Source organism: Delphinus delphis, chromosome X (assembly GCF_949987515.2).
Source record: "Delphinus delphis chromosome X, mDelDel1.2, whole genome shotgun sequence".
Lineage (NCBI taxonomy): Eukaryota > Metazoa > Chordata > Mammalia > Artiodactyla > Delphinidae > Delphinus > Delphinus delphis.
This window is the reverse complement of record NC_082704.1, coordinates 120,824,970-120,834,703: the sequence shown is the minus strand read 5'-3', so window position 1 is coordinate 120,834,703 and position 9,734 is coordinate 120,824,970. Positions and strand designations below refer to the sequence as shown.

The 9,734-nt window shown below is 40.8% G+C and overlaps 1 long non-coding RNA gene across 2 annotated transcripts; it reads right to left on the bottom strand.

The window, feature by feature from the left end:
- Positions 1-2,183: 2,183 nt before the first annotated feature.
- LOC132419023 (uncharacterized) lies at positions 2,184-9,733 on the bottom strand. 2 transcript variants are annotated; one of them, XR_009518066.1, is made up of 3 exons: positions 9,693-9,733; positions 5,865-6,081; positions 2,184-2,470 (listed from the first exon to the last, which is right to left on the bottom strand). It is a non-coding gene; the product is annotated as an uncharacterized lncRNA (long non-coding RNA). The 2 variants fall into 2 exon arrangements; XR_009518065.1 differs by lacking the exon at positions 9,693-9,733 and adding an exon at positions 8,881-8,980.
- Between the last annotated feature and the right edge of the window lies 1 nt (position 9,734).

Here is a 9,734-nt window from a genome sequence, read left to right as displayed (position 1 = left end):
TTTTCTTCACGGGAAAACAAATTTCACAGATGTATACAGTGGAGTTAAGTATTTTTAAAATATGATGTAGTGCTGTGGTCTGCCCTCTTTAAGATGAAAGTGTGGTGCTATTAACAGAATTATATCACATTTCAAATTTAAATCACATTGCTTCTACTTGTCTGAAATCTTGTTTTAGGCATTAGCTATTTAATTGAATGAGTAAAGAAGCAAATTATTTAACTGTAGATACATTCTCTGTAATCTCTGAGTAATTCATAGATGATGGCATCAAAGTGACATTTGTTAGATATTGTAAACATACTACGGTACGGTATTTCTTAGCTGTCATGACTGTGGGTTTGGAACAAAATTCCAACATTAAAGTTGAAGTAATCCCCATGCTGTGTTCCACATTTTGTTCTTAGCCCAAGGGAAAATCACTTTGGAACACAGTCAGCTTTCTCCTTGTGGGAAAGAGAAAGATGTGTGTAGGCTTATTTGCCTACATTTTCTCAAAGTAAACTTTGAAACCTCAAATGCAGCCGCCAGCTAGTAGCTGGCTTCATTTTCCAGAACCAAAGCACAGATGAGTTATGAACCCAAGAAGCATATTTTCACGCCCACATAAGAGCTGGCTCAGAAGCTTGGGAATGCCCTGGGATCTGTGCTTATTAGATGCCTGTGGTCGGCAGAAGGAACAGGGAAGTGAGAATGAAGAGGGGAAATTCCAGCCTATGGAACAACTAGCCTGGAATGGCAAGTTAACAGTCAAGTATCGCTTGAGAAATGATTTTACCCCAGAGAAAAATTAAATCTCTTTCACGCTCCATAGAACAGCAGAGTCCCATGCAGAATTCTCTAATTCCAGGGACAATTATATATATTTTTTAAATGACATGAAACGTTTCTTGGTAGAGATGAGACCCCCCTAATGTTTTTACTGTGGCTGAGAGGAGCTCTTATGTGACCTCATAGCAAGGAAAACATGCAGCGTTTGTAAACCAAAGAGGCGTTGCAAAGTTTGGCCGCCATCCTCATAATCAGCACCGGAGGAGACTGGACAGAACCCAGGTTTTGCCTGTGTCCTTAACAGATGACAGCACCTGAGAGGTAAACGGGGAGATTCAGGCACACAGAAGACAGGCACAACCAAACAGGCATCTGTGTGGATAGAAGAGCATATGAGCTAAGAAATTCTTGGGCATGATGCCTCTCCCTCGTATATAGCTCAGTTACAATGGATAATATTACACAATATTCATGGTTTCAAAATCACTTGAACTCTCAACAGTTAAAGATTACTGACATATGTTTGTGTGTGATCTCTCAGTTTGGTCCTAAACATTTCAAAGCATCACTCAAGAGTGAACCATTGGATATGACAGATGTCTCATAAAAGATGTTCAGAGTGCTCAGAATTACTGGCATACATTGTAAGAGAGATAACAGTATCTCTAAATAAACAATGTTTAAAATACAACCTTTGAAAGATACTTTATAACCTGAATGTTATATAATTTACACCTCAGATTATAAAATTAAGCTGAGAATAAATTGAGTATATGTTGGTTTTCCTATCCATTCCTGAATGTGCACCTGGGCTTACAGCTCCCCTGGAGGACTCTGACATATGCAACGCATGGTTTATACTCTTTTTTTTTTAATCCATTTTATTTCCTTACCTTTTACAAGGGAGATAAATCCCAATACTTCTCAGATGAAGCAAGAACATAGGCAAAGCTGAAAACATGGCAGCAGATCATCTGAGAAGAGCTGGGCACACAACAGTTTTGATATCACCATGCGGTTTGAGTTTCTTGTGAGTGGGAAAGAAAGTTTATGGAGAAAAGCACCTGCTGGCTAAAGATTAAGTAATGAATCCAGATGGAAGCTTCCATTCAGTTACCACCATCTTGGTGACTAAGTGGGTGTGCGTCCTTTATAGTCACAGGTTGGGTATCAACCCAGCTACAGTTAGGAGTCGGGAGAGTACTGTGAATAAAGGAAAAATAAAAGAGGGATCGCAGTTGGGGTGGGGGTCAGGTAGTTAAAACTCAAAAAACATGTATACAGTAGGCATTTAAATGAATAATTACAGCATCAATGTTTTTAAAATTTCTGTCTTAATAAACAGAAAATTTTCTTCACCCTGTAATTTCAGATGCCACAGTAGCAGTTGAAAAAGAACAGAAGCAACTTTACATCTTGTAGCAGTTTTGAGAAATAAAATAGAGTCGAACCCGTTAATGGTATTGAAGGGCATTCCCTTTTGGTACACAGACAGGACATAGTACGTTCATTTCCAGATGACGGGTGGTGTGCCCCGCACACTTTGGTTTCTGCCTCGTTAGTGGAGCCAGTTTCCTGGTTGTTGGCAGGCTTCAATCCCTCCCAGGTTGTTGGGCTGCAAGCTTCCGTTCTCAGCTGGATGTTGGCTAAGCCCCGTGAGCTTCTCCTGCATGGCAGCTTGCTTTGTCAGCCTACAGTCCTAGAACAGAGCACAGAGCATCTACTGGCAAGGCGGAAGTCACAGTGTTTGTAGCCTCGTCACATCAGGGAGCTCCCGTCACCTTTGCCACATGCGTCACCGAGTTAGAGTGGACTTGGTGAAGCCCACACCTGACCGGGAGAGGGCGATACAATACAAGGGCATACACAGCAGGAAGGGGGGATCACGGGGCCTGGCCTACCACGTGGCTCCCCACGTTTGCGTTATGCCCTCTTACACTGCATCTTATGGTTTCACAGTAGTCCTCTTTTTCAGTGGAAGCAAATGGAACACTTTGTTAAAGTAGGTTGGTCATAAAGTATGAAGACCCCAAAATAATTGAGAACTCAATTCTACATACCCCTGCATATTCTAGAATGAGGATGTCTCGCCCCATGTAGGGTCATCTGGCCCCGTGCGACTCAGTGTATTCCACGCACCACCTAGAGCTTGTTAAGATACAGAATCTCAGATTTCACCCTGAAATTAGGATCAGTATTTTATCCACTTGCCCTGGTGACCTGTGTGCACCTTACATTTCGAGAGGTATTGATCCAGCCCAGGGCTTCTTAACCTGGCTGTACACGGGACTTACCTGAGAAGTTTTAAAATACTGGTGCCTGTGTCACTTCTGCCAGGGACTTGTATTTTATTAGTCTAGGGCATGCCGTGGGCAAGTTTCTCACATGATTGTTATGTGTATTCAGTAGTGCTAATATATCTCAGTGTGTATTTTAACACATTGAATTGAAAGGAAATCAGTGATTGAAAGGCAAATGCCAAAACAATTTTGTGTATATAATGTTCCATCTGTATTTCTGTAAAGTGAAATTATTTTTTTTAATTTATTTAATTTTTGGCTGTGTTGGGTCTTCGTTGCTGTACGTGGGCTTTCTCTAGTTGCAGGGAGCCGAGGCTACTCTTTGTTGCGGTGCGTGGGCTTCTCACTGCAGTGGCTTCTGTTGTTGCAGAGCACAGGCTCTAGGTGCACAGGCTTCAGTAGTTGTGGCATGTGGGCTTAGTAATTGTGGCTCGTGGGCTCTAGTGCGCAGGCTAGAGTAGTTGTGGCGCACAGGCTTAGTTGCTCTGCGGCATGTGGGATCTTCCTGGACCGGGGCTCGAACCCGTGTCCCCTGCATTGGCAGGTGGATTCTTAACCACTGCGCCACCAGGGAAGCCCCAGTGAAGTTATTTTTAAGATTATTTTCTTTTGTGTCACATAGAACAGCTGAGGGTGCCTTATGGTAATCTGGTATAATTTTATTTATTTTTTAGTCTTATTGAAGTGTAGTTGATTTACAGTTTACAATGTGTTAATTTCTGCTGTACAGCAAAGTCACTCATTTTATATATATGTATATATATATTTTTTTTTCATAGTCTTTTTCATTGTGGTTTATCACAGGATATTGAATATAGTTCCCTGTGCTCTACAGTAGGACCTTGTTGTCTATCCATCCTATATATAGTAGTTTGCATCTGCTAATCCCAACTCCCAGTCCTTCCCTACCCCACTCCCCTCCCCCTTGGCAACCACAAGTCTGTTCTCTATGTCTGTGAGTCTGTTTCTGTTTTGTACATAAGTTCATTTGTGTCATATTTTAGATTCCACATAGAAGTGATATTATATGATATTTGTCTTTCTTTGACTTGCTTCACTTAGTATGATCATCTCTAGGTCCATCCATGTTGCTCCAAATGACATTATTTCATTCTTTTTTATGGCTGAGTAATATTCCATTGTATATATGTATCACATTTTCTTTATCCATTCCTCTGTTGATGGACATTTAGGTTGCTTCCATGTATTGGCTATTGTGAATAGTGCTGCTGTGAACATAGGGGTGCGTGTATCATTTCGAATTATAGTTTTTTCTGGGTATATGCCCAGGTGTGGGATCCCTGAATCATATGGTAGTTCTTTTTTTAGTTTTTTGAGGAACCTCCATACTGTTTCCCGTAGTGGCTGCACCAATTTACATTCCAGTAATCTGGTATAATTTTAGTCTTAAATCTTGATCACAAATGAATTAAGACAAACATTTCCTGAACTTGTTGATAATGTACCTACTTAGTAAAGGTTCTAAAGTTCTGCGTGGCACTTGGAGGAGGCATGTTTTCACTTCTTACTGTTGATATTACCTATCGGGTGCAGAAAAACATCAAGTTGAATACTGGTCCCATTCCATCGGAGTTACTGGTTCCCTTCCAGAAGAACTGTATGTTGGATTTGCACTCATCTGAGGGACATTTAAATTTAAGTCTGAAAATTCACTCAGTGTGAAGGATTGGAGTTGCCATCAATTGATATTATAAACTTTTATTCATAAATATTTATTTATGTCAACTGATATTATACATATTAATATTCAGTTAGAAAAATACCCTGAACACCTTCTCTGCAGCAGTCATGCTGCTTGAGGGTTTGAAATAATGAAAAACATGTGCAAGAAACGTGTCCACTTTTATGGAACCTACGGTGAGTTTGGCAAAACAGGTACAACTCGTGTTACCATTCAGCTCTATGTTTAATTGAACAGTGTGAAAAATGCTATGACAGAAAGGTACACAGGGTCATGTCAACACAAAACTGGGGGACCCACCTGCTGGTGGGCGGGAAAGACTGCCCGGAGTCGTAGGGTTTAGCTGGGGACAGGAGGGTAAGCAGATGCCCGCCTGCTGACACGTGTTTGGCTGACACGGTGAGAGGGAAGAGTTATTGCCCTTCTCAGCTTTTTGGAGCAGAAAGGGGCTGAAGTGAGAGGGCTTCACGACCGACAAGCATGCAGACGAAAGGGGTGGCCAGACCAGACGTGATCTTTCTGCCAGTGGAAGACGTTTGGACTCTGTGAGACTAATGAGAAACTCACCAAGAGTCCAGGAGGTGCACGATGGAGGAAGCAATGAGTAAGGTTTGATCTGTCTTGGATAACCTCTGATTTAGGCACAAAAAAAGAATCATATAAATATGGAACTCTACAGGGAGGCAATATATTTTACATGGAAGGAGTGGCAGGAAGATGTGACCCAGGGCCTCAGGGCACCGGGGCTGCTGTGACCCACGGACACCCACCACATACGTCTGTACTCAGTAGTCAAGTCAGACCTAATGAAATCCCAAGAAAAATGGGTAGCCCCGGAGTCTGTCATTGTTAGAGAGGACTCTTTCCTTCTCATGAATTTATATCAATGTCCAGTCTAATGTTTATGACTGTCAGCCTCTCTCGTTTTAAAGTTAGTGTTTTGTGTGTTTTGTATTTTCTTAAATTTTGTGTATTTTTCCACTCATAGCACTTAATTTTGAAAAATAAATGGTGACTTCCAAGAGGAAACCTCTTCTCAGGGGGGAGAGCCTCCAGGGAATGAGGCAGTCAGGTAGGCAGGGAGGACTCACAGCCACGTCACGAGGAGGCATTTCTGCACGTTTTCCCCGTCCCTCCTCTGTTCTCGGGCTCCGTACTTCCGTTAGAACACCATCGTCTTAGGTGCCCTACGTCACACGTTGCCTCGCACTGTCGTTACTGCATGCATCCATGCGTCTCCTTGTGGAGAGAGGCTGTCTGTTGTTTCTCGGTCCTTAATGCCAAATTCCTGGGCGTTCGGCAGGCTCTCTGCAAACAGTTGTCAGTCAAATTAGCCTTTAACCATGGGAACCCAGAAGTAAAACTCAATCCAATTCACTGGAGACTCCTTGGAAACGGGAGAAAAATCATCAAAATCCTAGCACAACCGCAGACTGAAAGGGTGGCCCAGAAGTATCCTGCTTCACATGGCACAGACACTTAGGGAAGTCTCGGGTTGATTTTTAATTGACAGAGCACCCTGCTAAAAATGCACACGCACCTATTAATCTTTCACTAAGAGGCTATTGCTTGATTTTTCCCCTAGTAGCTCAAGCAGGCCCAAGGTAACAAAGGAAATAGGAAGGAATAAGAACTCTTTGACTTGTGTCCTTTTTTAAAGAAACAGAATTCGTATGAGTATTTGATATTAAATTAGCCCACCATTTCCATATGATGAATAGACTTGACATTGGAATTGTTCACGTTTGTCTTTATCTTAATACTTTTATGTAAGGATTTGACTGTCGAGGCCATGCATGTGCATGTTGCTGTTTTACTAATTTAAAAGGGAGAGTCTATCTTTTCAGATCTGTTGGGAAGAGAAAAAAACGATTAAATTAAAAATCCTTTGCAGTATTTGCTTGATCATACATACTAGGATAAATATACTGCTTTTATTTCTCAAAAGAGAAATAGACAGGATTATTTGTCTCACATTGTCCCCATCTGTCTTGAAAAGACAATCATATATTAGATCATGGAGTGTGAATAGATGGATAATTTAGAGATTATACAAGGAAATCCTGAGTGTCAACAACAGAAATGCCACCAGCACTCACATTAGAATCACCATCACTTGCTTCTTACTCAGTTAAAAAATACATCAAATGATCAAAACCAGTATGTCCTTAACTTGTAATACACTTTACTAGCATATTCTACCAAGCCTGAGGGGAATGGCTTCATATTAAGCAGCCGTTATAGAGATTTGTAGGATTGGAGTTATTTTATTTATTTATATAATTTTATATCTGTAAACTGATAGGCACAATCCTCAGATATCTCCTGTTTTCAACAATCTATGTGAATTAAAGAGATAACTGTGATAGGGTATAATTTAGAGCTTAAATTACATCAGTTAGTTTAGAGAACCTTTAGGGTATCAGTCCTAAATTTTCTTTTGGGACACTAGGTAATCCTGACAAATTTTAGTTTTGTGGGTACAGTGCCTTTAGGCATTAAAAGCGTAGAACTGGAGAATTTTATTCATGCAGTTAACTACTAAATAATTAGAAGAGATAACAGGGATGGACAGCAAACCTACACAGTGAGATGATGGAATGGAGACGAGCCAGTGTGTATCCGTCCACAGTCTGCAGCTGTGTTACACGTCCGGTATGGTAGCCACCAGTCACCAGGGACTACGTTTGCATTATTTAAGACAAAATAAAATTTAAAAATCAGTTCCTCAGTTGCACTAGGCACATTTCAAAATGTGATTCCTTCTTGGAAAGTACAGTTGTAGAACATGTCCATCACTGTAGAAATTTCTATCGGGCAGCCCCTGGAAGGTTTTCTTCACCATCCAACTGAAATAGCCAGTGTGTTTGGAACTAGTATTAAAACGAGTAATTACTTTCTTCCTGTCAGGTCAACCTCCTCAATCAGGAGTTCTTTTAGGGACAGTTTTGTTTGTTTGTTTGTTTTTCCTGGATTCAGTAATGTGAACTGGACTAAATTATATTGTTGTCAAAATGGATACATCTAGCAGTGGGATAAATTATTTCCTGGCATTCAGAGTTGCGTTGAGATCCTCTAAGAGGCAAGGAAGCTGAAAATGAGAACATTGCCATTGTTCTCTGCCTAGTTTTTCCACTCTCAATTTCAATACAGTCAGAAGGTTCTTTCCAGGGTATTGCAATGCATTTTACAAAACAAGTATTCACACTCTCCCTCTGATTTCAGAGATGTAGAAGGAGGAAAGAGAAGGATGGATAAACAAATCTTACTAGTTCCCAGAGGACACTGTGTCTGCAGTTACTTTTCTTATTGGTTTTAACTCATTCAATTAGGTTTCCTTGGCTTACCTCACTGTAAAACAATTAGTGGTAACTTACAGAAACATTAAAAGGCTAGGGGAAGTAGATGTAATCAGAGTAAAAGAAAGGAAAGTTAGGATAATAAACCCGAGCTTGAGCTAAAGGTAACGGAAGCTGTATTGTCGAATCCTGTTTCTAAAGGCAGGAACCAAGGGTGACCTTCTAAAGTACAGCTTGCATAACCTTCCAGCGATTCTCCATGAATATGAAAATTGATAACCTAGTTTTGGTGAAAATCTGGCTGCAGAAAGCATGATGGCAGCCAGTGGTAAGAAAATAGTTGGGAGTGTTTTCTGTTAACAGTTAAAGGCCGGTCTGCATGACTTACGTAACAGAGAGCCATGCTGACACATTCTTAAGAAAATGAAGGAAACTGGTTATGGAAAGATGGAACGTTAAATACACGCCTGCCCTGTCGGCAGCCCATCATAGACCCTGTGGAAGGGTCCCCTTCAGATGGCGCTCATATGGGAGAGAGTGTCATTTGTAATGGGATAATTTACCGTTTTTCTCCCAGTTACCTAAATTCATACCATAAATTCACATATATGCTTCGCCAATGACATATGTTATGAGTACATACGTAAATACTTGCTGTGTTTGTATATTGTTGTCCCTAAAAGGAGGATTCTGAAACAGCTGAAATTGAAGGTGCCTTTTCTGGCCGTGGATCAGAGCAAAGTTAGATGCTCACCTGGGCTTTTAACCTGCACTTGACCTTTTTAGCACAGTGTCATAACTGACCCACCTAACCAGCAGCAGACGGAGGTTCAGCCTGATACCGTTGTTCCACCTCCACGTGTAACTTATCTCTCGATGCAATTTATATACCAGTCGGGGCGTCTCTGTCAAACAAAGCAGTGGCTTTCTTAATTTGGGTCAAATTTTATTTTTCCTGTCAACTCGATAATTACCTTCTTCTCTGTTATAAGTAGGCAGTGAAGTATAGATGCTGAGCTCCAGAACTAATAGGTTACAGACAGCTTGCACGAAATTTCTGTCTAGAGATCGTCAACGTTAGTGCAGCAGAAGACTGCCAGCGGTGGAGGGGGAGGGGATTAAGAACAGGAACTCATTTGCTGTTTTGCCGAATCTAAAGTGACAGTAGGCCCAAGAAATTAAATGCCCGTTAAAATACTACGTTTTCTTCCTCGCAAGGTTACTTCTAACTGGCTCGTTCAGGTGATAGAACCGCATGATTTAGAACTTCAAGCACCTACCATTTCTAACTGTGTAAATTAAAACTAAGTATTTCTTTTTAAGAAAGGGAAATGTTCCTTTTGATAGAGGTATTGGCTGGTAAAATTAATAAGAAGTCATACATCGTTTTAACATTTAGGAATGCTGCCTTAAAGGGCATCCAAGAGAAAACGGCTGACTCAGAGAAGCATGCCATATATTGGAGTTACGAAATGTCACTTCAGGGATCAAGAATGTGAGCTGTGAGTGAATGTGATTTTTCAAGCTATAGTGATGCTTTCTGAGGGGCTGTGATATTTTAAAATAAAATTGTCATTTAATCCAACAACAGTATCCTTTTTTCTACTTTGGTAGAAATACCTGGTTTTGAAGGCAAATTCTCCAGTTTTTGGACTAAGTGTT